Source organism: Hirundo rustica, chromosome 3 (genome assembly GCF_015227805.2).
Source record: "Hirundo rustica isolate bHirRus1 chromosome 3, bHirRus1.pri.v3, whole genome shotgun sequence".
Classification (NCBI taxonomy): domain Eukaryota; kingdom Metazoa; phylum Chordata; class Aves; order Passeriformes; family Hirundinidae; genus Hirundo; species Hirundo rustica.
In genome coordinates, this window is record NC_053452.1 from 9,891,218 (window position 1) to 9,902,554 (window position 11,337).

Genomic DNA, 11,337 nt, shown 5'->3' on the forward strand with positions numbered 1-11,337 from the left:
TTTTTTCAGTAACAAAAGGACACAATTCACGTGCCTCATTGCTTTAATTCTCTCTCTCCTCCCTGCCACTCTTCCTTTTCTGTGGTTTTGTGGTAGAAACATGTATGAGAAAAATAATAAGCACCATCAGGAGGCTCTTTGGGGAGCATGCAGAAGTTTTGGTAATCTGCAAAGCCACACTCACCCTCAACTGCTGAATCAGCCACAAATACAGGATCTGGCTTCTTATTCCTTCCTTTCCCTCCTCTCCTCTTCAATGTGATGCTCTTAAAAATCAAAATAATGCGGGCAATCTTCAGAGTGTGAAACCTTGATGGGATGACTTAGATTATTGCCATATTACCATTATTTATATAGTGCCATAAATGTGCACAATGCTTAGCAGAATACAAGACATCCCTCCTGCACCAAACTGCGCAGAGCCCTGCGTAATGCAGATGGATCATTTCAAACACACACACACAGGCAGGCCCACCCCTCTCCTGGCTCCTGTGCAAAGGGCCCCAGAGCTTTGGGAGCTTGCTGGTTTCGGATTTTTTTTTTTTTTTTGGGAGGGGGGTGTGTGTGTGTGTTTTTGTTTGTTTTGTGGTTTTGTTGTTGTTGTTGTTTTTGGTTGGTTGGTGTTTTTTTCTCTTTTTTTTTTTTTCCCAAATTACTCACAAAAAGTTCCTCTTTAAACTGTAAGCCCAGCTTGAAGGCTGTTGGCCAAATGGAGGCGTGTAGGGGCTCAGATCTGGAGCAGAGCCTAACAGGCTTGTCCATAAACGTATGCCTCTCCAGCATCCTGCCTGCTGCAGCTCTAATTATAAATTACCCCTGTAGACACACAGGGGTTCTAGTGAATTAAGCAAAAAATTTAGACTGGCTGATAGGAAAACAAGTTTTTGCACAGCATTCCCAATAAGAAATTATACACTTGTTATGCATTACAGTCTGTGCTCAAAATGCTATTTCAGCATTCTGGGTATTAAAAAAGGAAGCTTATGTGGTCTTGTGGTGAAAGACTGTGAAGGATTATTTAAAGTAAACTATAGGGAAATATAAAACAAACCCAGTTAATTTATCACAACAGCGAAGATGCATAAATAAGATGTTTATGAACAACAAGGACAGTTTACCTATTATTCCAAAGAATTCATGTTTTCAGGAGCAAAATATTTTCTTTAAAGAAAAACGATGCCAGTTTTTCTCAGGTCAACAATATAAAAGTCGGTATGGAAAACAGCCTAAAAATCTTAGTTCAATGTACTTTTCACTATTTCTAATTATAATCAAGATCTCTTGGGCCAAGTGACAGGAGAGCACAGATTTTTAAAACACCTGCATTAGATCAAAGACAGAACCTGGTGTCCAGAGAGCTTTGGGAAGTGGAAACACATCAGAATAAGAACTTCAGCAACAAGAATCAGCACCATTCACTGTCTCTAACAGAGTTTGTGCAGCTCAGGGCAGATAAAGTCCTGGGTAATTGCACATAATCTGTATGGATCTTTAAAACAATTTTAACAAGTGATGAACTCATACACCCTGTGCTCAAGGCTAAGATAAGCTTCAGACGAAGCTTCCTCAATGCCAAAATCACAAATGATGTCAAACCCAATAATCAGGGCCTCGATACCAGCTCGTTAACACATCTCTTGGCTGAACCATGGGTCAGCCAGAAGTGCAAGTCCTGAGAGCCCTTAAAGGAGTTTGAACAAATACACAACTGTGGACACTGACTGACACTTTTATGAGCACGCTTTATCTCAGAAGTGCCCAGTTCCATCTCTGGCTAATTTGGATTTATGCCAGATTGCTGCTGTTCCTGGTTTCCAAATAGTGTCTGCAGCCTGCTAGTCTTCCATGTCATCTGTCCCAGAGGTCACCTCTCTGTCCAGCAGGTGTGGCACTGGTCAAGGTGAGCTGTGCACTCACCCCTTGTGAGCATTTGCTGACCCCAGGACTAAAGATGAGTTACAGTAAACTCCTGAGGGGCAGTGGGCAGCAACCTGGCCTTCTCCAGACAAGGGGCATGAGCAGCACATCCGAGCTGTTCTTTTACCTATCTGTCATTCATCTCTCTGCCTTTAAACCAATCATTGCTCATTTAATAACACAGGATGTTCTCCTGCCTTAAGAACTTTGACTTGTTCATAATCTATGAGTTGTGCAGGGTCAGACTTTTATTTTGCATTTGTGATATTTAACAGCACAGCACCCTGAGCTGTTTAGAGCCCACACATATTTGCCCCAACCCTGGAAGTGTCCAAGGCCAGGTTAGACAGGGCTTGGAGCAATCTAGGATAGTGGAAGTTGTCTCTGCCTAGGCAGGAGGAGGAACTGGGTGAGCTTTAAGGCCCCTTCCAACCAAGGCCATTCTATGATCTCACAACACAAGTAAAAAAGCTGGAGATAGGAAGCAGATTCGTCTTTAAAGCTTTATGGCTCCAATTCAGCAGGCCACCGAGATGAATTGGGGCACCTGAGCGCTGTCTCAAGCCACATTCACAGTCACACAAATACCACTGTGTTGGTTTTCCATCCCTTTCCAACTGAAAAACTGCGTTCTTAACCACACAGCCTGGGGAGTGACAGGATTTAACCGAAGGGGACATTCAGAAACAGGAAAGCCCAGTCAGGAGAAATGCCCTGCGCACCAAACTGCTCCCGAGACAGCCAAAATTCACCCCGGCACAGCTCTGCTCCTTCCTAGAGGAAACGCGGACTTCCACCCACGTCCTGTGCCGCCCTCCACGGAGCGGGAACATCCCCTGTGGGTGGGGACACGTTTTTGTAACTCAGGTAGCGCCTCCTGACTGGGTGTGCGCAGACGTTCCCACCCACAGCAGCTGGCCAGCAAAGAGACAGAGAGAATAGAGAGATCACATTTCAGTACAATGGCCGCTTCCTCAGGAATGCCAATTGTAATTTAAAACACGGTGACAAGTGCTCCTTAGCCTGTGAACTTTCCTATTGCTGGGCTGAGTGAAATGGGGACGGTTTTCCTTTAAATTTTGCCAGTAATGATATGGTACACAAAGTGACAGACTACAGGGTTTGGGTAGAATGCTAACATTGTTCTTTTTCCCTTTTAAAGGTCATGTGCAAGAAAACCTCTCTAGTTAAATCTATCCATTTAAAATCACCATTAGGTCACAGAAAGCAGCCACAACACACTAAGAGTCTTCAGTGGAAAACACATGCCAGGGTCCAGCTCGTACTGAGCTGCTGGAGGAGGTGATGATTGGCCAGGTGTGTTCCAGTTCTGCTACAAAATCCTGGATTTGATTCTTATACCTTTTTTTAGTCTCTCAGATGTGGCCAGATTTCAGTTCATATCCATTTTTAATAAGAAAGGAAATGAGCAGGTGGTGATGTGTGGAACAGAACTGCAACAATTCCGACTGCATTTGTCTAATGGGGATGATAACACGTTTCAGACAGGTATGCACTGAGGTGCGATGAAAATAGGACTGAAATCCCCTCCTGAATCGGGATCCTCGGAAGTATAAATTTAAGTTGCGCTTTAATTTGTTACAGCACGCTGTTGAAAAGTAACAGCATTTAGAGATTACTGAGCAGACGCTAATGTGGTTCAAACAGACAATATTAATAATCTTGATATTACTTAATAACACGTGTTTTCCCTTCAAAGTCTGACTGCAGAGCGAGAAGCAGACAGAAACACTGACGGAGTTCCTTGCAATGCAGATGGCACATCCACCCCGAGTGCAGAGGGCAGGGAGCTCTCCCAAGGAATATCTGCTCCGTGAGTCACACTGGATACACGGCTGTTGTGTCTGAGCGAAACAGAGCTGATTAAGAAATAATTTGGTTTTTACTTCCCTGTGCAAAAATTTCAGCAACAGTAGCTGTTTCACAGAAGAAATGCATGAAAAACCCCAGCATTACTTCCAAGGAAGTTTCAAGTGTTCCGTCACCAGTGGAAAACAGATCACATTTGATCAATCACTGTGTTCTCAGTCTCCAGCTTACTTCAGCCTCGGTACAATATGCAAGAGCTTATGAGAGAAGAGTTGGGTTAGAAGCAGATCTTCTAATCTAAGGAGTTAACCACCACCCCCCCCCCCACCCCCCCCCCCCCCCCCCCCCCCCCCAAAGCATTCATTGGATCCTTGGGAACAGAAATTCCATGCTGGAACAACTGCTTTGCATTTTCAAATGAAATAATATTTAAATACTGTGGTGTAGCATTGCTGGGTTAGCTGGTACTGATTTTATTTATGCTAAGCAGTCATTCACTTTGGAAGTAGCCAAATTTTTTCCAAGAGTTCTGCTGATGCGTGGATGTCCCATAATAAAAAGCATATTTTCTAGTAAGGATCAAAATTCATAACACTTTATACTCAATGGTTTTTAATTAAGACACACGTTGATGCTGCTTGCATTGCTTTTTCATCATGGACCCAACTTCCAAATGAGCTCACAGACACATTTTCAAGCGCTCAGTATTCTCCAGGTTTTAGAAAATGCTCGGCTCCCATCTCAGCACCCAAAAAAGCGTGAGTGTTTCAGAGATGACTTCTGCTAATAAACCTGTCCTACACATCTGAACTAACAACATCACACATCACTCTATAGATTCCAAACGTCTTCTGACTCTTGGGAAAGTGGTGTACTGGGATGACTGTACTTTTCACCACTACCACATTTGAAAAGCTCAACTATTTCCTTGGACTTGCAGGCTTGCAAAAACAGTCTTGTCAAAAAAAGCTCTTTGGCTTCAATTGCTGATTATTAAAACTTTGAAAGAAACGCATCCCACAGAAAACAATTAACAACATCTGAAGATTCCTGTGCCTGCCTAGATGTCTTAATCCAGAAATTAATTATAAATTAAATTTATCACATACACGCAAAAAAATACTCATGTAGCTGCCCAACAATTTGAGATAATGCAAACATGAAGGGAAAGACTTCTGTAAAGACGACTGTGTGAAAAGTAAAAGGATTAGCTTCAAATGATTATCCCTGGAATCTGACAAACTGTACACACACCTTACTTTAGCTCAAATTTGCCCTGCCAATCAGGCTGTTAAATTACATAACAATGTGATGCCTCTTAACAAAAGTTGGCATCTTGGGCGTTAGCTTCCATTGATGCAGTCACAAGAAATTGATGTCTATTTCCTGCCTGCAGTATTTTTTATTTTTTCCTTACGTTTACCTTTCTTTTTCTTTTTTTTTTTTTTTTTTTTTTTTGGTGAGACACTCCATATTCCCTATGCGCTGTTACTCATTTTGTTGTGACCACACACACAGAGAAGAAGAGATAAATAATTCTTTTCAGCTCGTTCAGGGATCCAGATGAACATAATCCGTGTTGTGTTCACTTTGTTATACTTTATGTAAGAGGTGACACAAAACCAGCAGAGCCAACGCAGAATCTCGAGATACATATGCTGCCTTTCTGCCTTACACACACTCCCCAATACGTGACACTTGTTAAGCGGCAGCCACGTACCACGAGCATCTCATACATTTTATCTTCATGTGTTTATGCTGATTATTAAATACAAGATGTTAAAGATTTGCCTGAGCAAGGCAGAGGGAAATGGCTTTACTTTGATTTGCGCGGTAAAAACGCAGATGAGCCAACACTCCATGAAGAGCAGCATTCCCGTGGCAGGAACAAAGGGAGCTGCCAGGCTGGAGAGATGGACAGCAGCACATTGTTCTCCTGCCTTCCAGGCCCTGTGGGGGCAGAGCACAGACCCCACTGCAGCACTGCTCTGTTTTCTTCCCTTGCACCACTCAGATACCACAATAATTTGAGGGCTTGTGGAAATCAGATTATATGTTAAAATTTGTGCTTCCACTCACCTATTTTCCTTGATGGTTTTTGGCAATTATGAACATTTCTGTTTCTTTTCTTGCCTGCTCTGAGACAGAGTGAGTAGGTAGAGAACTCACTGCAGCGTGCCTGGAGGCCGCTGTTCATTGATTTGAGTGACAACAGGTGAGGGGCAGGGTAAGGCTGAGTACCAGGCAGGCTGCTCACGGACAGTGCACCCACAGGCAGGGAATGTGGTTAATGCACGGCCCAGGATGCCAGAACTCCTCCGAGGCAGGCTACTCAAAGGGAAAACATTCCTCACGGGGTTCTGCCTCTGCGCTCATTTTTGGTTCCCAGCACCATTAAATATGTTAGAGAGAGGAAAAAGACATTCCAGCCTCCACCGTTACGTGGTCAGAGCAGAGCAAGCCCAGCTTCCACCAAACTATCTACAAACCTAGGTTGCACTAGCCTAAACTACTCTTTTGTGTATCTGTGGCTCTGATTCTCCTCCCTTATTCATGTTAAACAACTTCCAGTGAGAAAACAACCTTCCACTTCGACCTCTGCCAGCCTCCCCCTCCCAAACCTGCTGCTGCCCTAGGAACAGTCCCCACATGGCACATTTGTGTGGGGAAGGGCTGCCCCCTTGAGTATGTTCTCCAGTGCACCCAGTGTGGCACCAGAATGAACGTGGAGGGTCTGCAGACACCTGAGAGAATCACAGAATATCCTGAGCTGGGAGGGACCCACAACGGTCATGAAGTCCAGCTCTCAAGAAAACAGCCGAGACTGGGATGGAACGGGCAACCTTGGCACTAGGAGAACGTGCTCTAACCGACTGAGCTAATCAGAAAAAAGAAACATCAAAGCCAGAGATTCCCTCCATCTGATTCCCAGTAGAAGGAGAGGATTTCATTACCTGGTCAAACCCCTGGAGCTCCAGTACCATCAGGTGTACAGGGAATATGCCCCAGAGGACAAGCAGCCCATGCTACCTTTGGTGATTTTTCTCTCTATTTAGGGTAGGAAATAAGGGTTGTGTTGATTTTTTACAGATCCTCATTCTGCACTGAGCTTGTTTAGACTCTAAGGCCAGATCTCTCTGGTTTATATGCTTGGCAGTTAAAATCGTCAGGATTGAAGCCACTGAATGCATGTTCAACAGCAGCACACCTAAACACACCTAAACCAAATTCACTTCACTTACAAGTCTTCCAAACACAGCGCATGCCAGGGAAAACACTCTCATCATAAGGGGCGTTGCGAGATATTACACTGTTCAACCTAACTTTACTCCTTAATCATGCAGAAAACAATAGAAATATCTTATCTTGTTATCCCTGAAGGCAGTGGGATTGTTCATTTCCTCCTGAGGGACACCTGCCCAGCAGGAACCTTACAGGATCGGGTCTGAGGTTTTGCCATTAGCAAAATACTCGTACAGTAGCAGGTGATGGGATCCTCGTCGTTTTTGAGCGATCCAAACTCGCTATAAGAAGACCAAGCAAAGCCGCTACATCCTCACTATCAACATTGCCTTCCGCAGACCTGGAGACTCCAGTGCCCAGGAGAATGATGTTGAAGAAGGAAATGTCCAAACATGAGCCACCTGCAGGCTCTGAGAGGTTCAGATTTATAAGAAGGAAGGGAGATTTCTGCTGCTTTACAATAAGCAGGCCCATCTCCTTAGTTTAGGCATCAATCTAAATGCATAATCTAGGAAAAATGAAGGATCTCATCTTTCCCTGCCAGAGCTGTCTCTCCCAGAGTGAGATTCAGCCGGACTTGACTCTGTCAGCCAGGGAACAACCTGGTTACTGTTCCAGTCCTCTGCCTCCCTCCAGGTCCCCCGGCCATTTCTCTTTACTTGTCCAACTTCATATTGGCAGAAGACAGCGAGGGTTGGAGGAGACTGTTTTGGGAAGGAGAAGATAAATAGCCTAAAAAGAAGATGAGATTTTCCATTCGCCCTGAGGTAGAAAGAGGGCAGGGGAAGGGTGAAATAAGAGGAAAAAGACAGGTAGAGCTGGAGGAGAAAAATGAGATTCTGCCTGGTGTTTCATTAAACAAAACAAAACAAAAAAAGCAATTGGTTTGGGGAAAAAAGAGAACAATTTAATTTTGTAGGCAAAAGGCTCCTGGCTTCACTTCCTAGTGGAACAATTTGGTTTTACGAGAGGAGACTTTCCAAGCCAACCGTGACTGTACATATGGCACAGCTTGATACCTGCTCTCTGTATCCTGATGGCTCAGCTACTGAATTTGTCACATTCTTTTGCTACTCTGACTTTTTCAAGAACTGCTGTAGTGCTTCCTGCTCTTAGGAGTTATTTACAGCAAATTTATGAGTCTACAGAACTATCTGCCAGAAAGTAAAAGGGGGGAAAAAAAATCAAGTAAGCTATTAACTGCAAATTATTTGTCAAGCTCCTCTTGCCAGCTCTTCCAGAAACAGACCAACATTTTACCACACCAAAACATGTTGTCCAGGAGTGCCCTTTCAAATGCCTGTGAATGCTACGAGATCAATCTAAGGTGCAGGAGCATGGTAAAATGGGACAGCAGCAGCTGCACCCAGGACCAAGATTCACCAGTAACATTCCAATGAAACAACCTCCCCAACACCTCCAGCCACCACCAGTTTCCCATTGCGATGCTGTGCTTCGGCACTAGAAAATTGACCAGAGTGGAGAGTACTTCCAGATGCACTCTCAGCACTCATTTCATCTCTCCACAGGTCTTTCCTAGGGTTCTTCCTTCCACAGGCCCTGTCCCTGCGTGCTGTGGCACACAGAACTGTGTTTATCTGCAGTTCTTCCCACCCCAGCAGACCCTGGGGAGCTACCGTCCAGCCAGGGGCTCGCAGGGCATATGACTGCACCAATATTTGTGCCTTAGTGCACTTACCCTACAAAAACACCCCAGACAATGTATTTTTCTTGCCTTCCTGCATGATGAACAGTCACATCAGAAAGGACTTCTGCTGGGATGAGCCAATGAAACCTTTTTTTATTATTATTTTACGTTTCTAGTGTCCATGCAATTGGAATAAACTGTAAATTAGGTGTTGCAGCACTGTAGTTTGGGTAGATGTGATGTTTTAGAAATGCAGCTTTAGTTTGTTATAACATAATAGCAGCTTTGCTTTGTTGTGACAATGGCAATAAATAAAGTTCCTACAATGTATAATGTTATAACCAACCAAAACTAGTCTAACAAACAACAAATCAAGGGGAGCAATACCCACCCAGCACTTTACATACAGAAATATTGATGATCTGTGCTTAAACTTCCCAGGTTAGAAAGCACCCATTTTTCAAGAAATCAAATGATGGTGATCTGCTCCCTCTGCTCCCTGAGGTGAATGCCAAAACTGAGTTCTTGCCATTTTCATGCACTGCTAATAATTGCAAACTAGAGATATTTTCTTTTTCTCTCTCTAAGTAAGTAAAGATTTCTGGCAGCTCCAACAGCCTCGTTACTATTGCACGTTAGTCACAGTTTATTCACATCAGAAGACCAGTGGAAGGTTGAGACAGGCAGGGGACTAAAGATGGATCTCTTCTATAGTTATAAAAGGATTTCCATTTGTTAACAGCTCTGCCTATGAAGTATGCAATGACATTTTCCTACTGTGCTATTTTCATGCCTCCTGAGATGCCAGGTTATAATGCAAAACATCTGAATCATTAAATTTATACAGTTATTTAATAACCCATGTAAAATACATGGCAATGTTGCTTCTTTTAAAACATATGCACCTCATAAGAAAACAATTTCCTGCACTATGTGGTGTAGTCAGATTTCAGTAGTCTCTGTCGGGCAGAAAGGGTTCAAACTTCCATCTTCTGTGCACCCAGGAGCCATGACACCCAACATCACCAAGCTGCTGCTGGCAGACCCTTTTGGAGGAAATCTACACCCCTTTAGAAATGATTTAGCCCAGAACAGAATACACATTATATATAGACACGTAGTGATATAAATATATAGCCAAAATAATCATAGCTAGCAGGTAGTAACACTGCAAAGGTGAAACACAAGCATCGTCTAACAAAACATCAAACGTATCCTTCACCTTGACTGTGAGTGACTTTTCGTAGCTGTAGTAGAACACGTTCCCATGAACTTCTTAAGACTCACTTGGGGTCTAAAATGGAATTTGGCTTTCTGGGAATCGGCTAAATTCTGGTTTTGATAGTTCCTCCCTAGCTCCCATACTTGAAGATAAGTTCACTCAGTTACAGGATAGATGTTTCTTTAATAAAAGACCCCATGACAGACAACTGCTAATATGGAACATAATGAGAGAAGAATACTGCTGGCACAGTCAGGATTCAGCAGAGAGAGGGTCAATCCTGTTGATAGACTTGCTGGAGTTTTTTGGTTGGTTAAAAAGCTGACAGACTGCATTACAGCTAACATTCCCATATTGATTATACCATTTCTGAGCCTGCCCTCATTGTGACAGGAGCCTCGTAATTAGTCTTTTCCTTGTTAAATATTTGTACATCATTTGTACTTTTATGGGTTATGTAACCTGGCTGAGAGCTTCCAATCATCTTCCTGTAACTTGTTTAAAAGTGGGAAAAAGTTGCGGGGCCTGGTTTGTGCCCTCCCCTGAGGATGAGGCAGCAGGAAGCAGGAACCTCTCAGAACCTCAGGTTCTGCCGGCAGCAGAGGGTGAGTGACAAAGTTTGTGAGAGCTGCCAGTGATGAGCCCCAGTGAGGGTGATGGATTTATGATATAAATCAGGGCCCCAATACAGCAGGCACTTAAGCACATGTTTGAGTCTCACTGATTTTGTGGAATCAAGTGAGTGTTTAAATGCTTTCCTGAACACTGGATAACTGTACAAGGGAACAAAGAGGAGAAGAGGAAAAGGATAACACAATGAAATTATAGCTTTTAGGGTGAAACGGTGGAAGCTGGTTTAGAGTTATTCTAGTGAAGAAAAATTGCAGGGAAGCTAAATAAAAAATTTTTTTTTTAAAAAAATCACAGTGTAACTTAAGAGACTGGGTTATATGAAAGTATTGTTTGAGAAATCTTTTCATCTCTTTTGCTGAGTAAACAAATTGAATTAGAATCACAGCAAATAAAGGCAGAAGAGTTATACGTGATATTTCCTTGCTTTTTAAGATTCCTGCTCCCTTTGCATGTATAAACACAAGTAGAGATTAGGTTCTTCTACGCACCATTACTGGAATTAATCAGATTGAAATGATGATGCAAGTTGGATGGACCCAAAAAAAGGCTGAGTTCCTTTCAGGTAACCTTTCAGGAGTTCTTCAGGACAGTGGTCCTGTCCCTAAACCAGGAGGTGCTGAAGATACAGTGAGGGAAAAAAAAAACCCTCCCAAACTGCAAAAAGGATGAGTTAGCAGAGGTTTTCCTGATGGGAAATTCTCACTATCCCCAGAATAACTCCCCTCTCCCAAGTATCAATGGGGAAACAAATCTTCCAGTCTACAAAGAACACACAGATGTTGTTATTCCACACTTCCTTTTCCTTTTACACACTTTTATTTTGCACCCCCCCGCCTTTTTTTTT